The sequence below is a fragment of the Mastomys coucha genome, chromosome X (assembly GCF_008632895.1).
Source record: "Mastomys coucha isolate ucsf_1 chromosome X, UCSF_Mcou_1, whole genome shotgun sequence".
Classification (NCBI taxonomy): Eukaryota; Metazoa; Chordata; class Mammalia; order Rodentia; family Muridae; genus Mastomys; species Mastomys coucha.
Window position 1 is genome coordinate 152,677,515 of NC_045030.1, and position 310 is coordinate 152,677,824.

A 310-nucleotide genomic window follows, 5' to 3' on the forward strand; every position below is an offset into this window, starting at 1 on the left:
GCCCTCATAGTGGATCATTCAGGAGGGGCACGTATCCGGAACCAGAGCCCTGAGGCTCTGGATTAGCAAAGTTCCTGGAACTAGCTACTCCACCTTTTTTTTGGCTTGTGGCAGAGGTTTTCCATGCCCGCTTTTCGGTAAAAGTTATACATTATACATTCTAAGATTCTCCAGCCTTTCAGTGTAATGATCCAGTATACTGGGGTCATCCCCACAACTGGGGCAAAGGCGACGCTAAGGAACAAAAGTACACTTTTTTTTTTAAGTTTTATTGCAATATGATGAGAAAAGTTACATGATTTCAATTTAT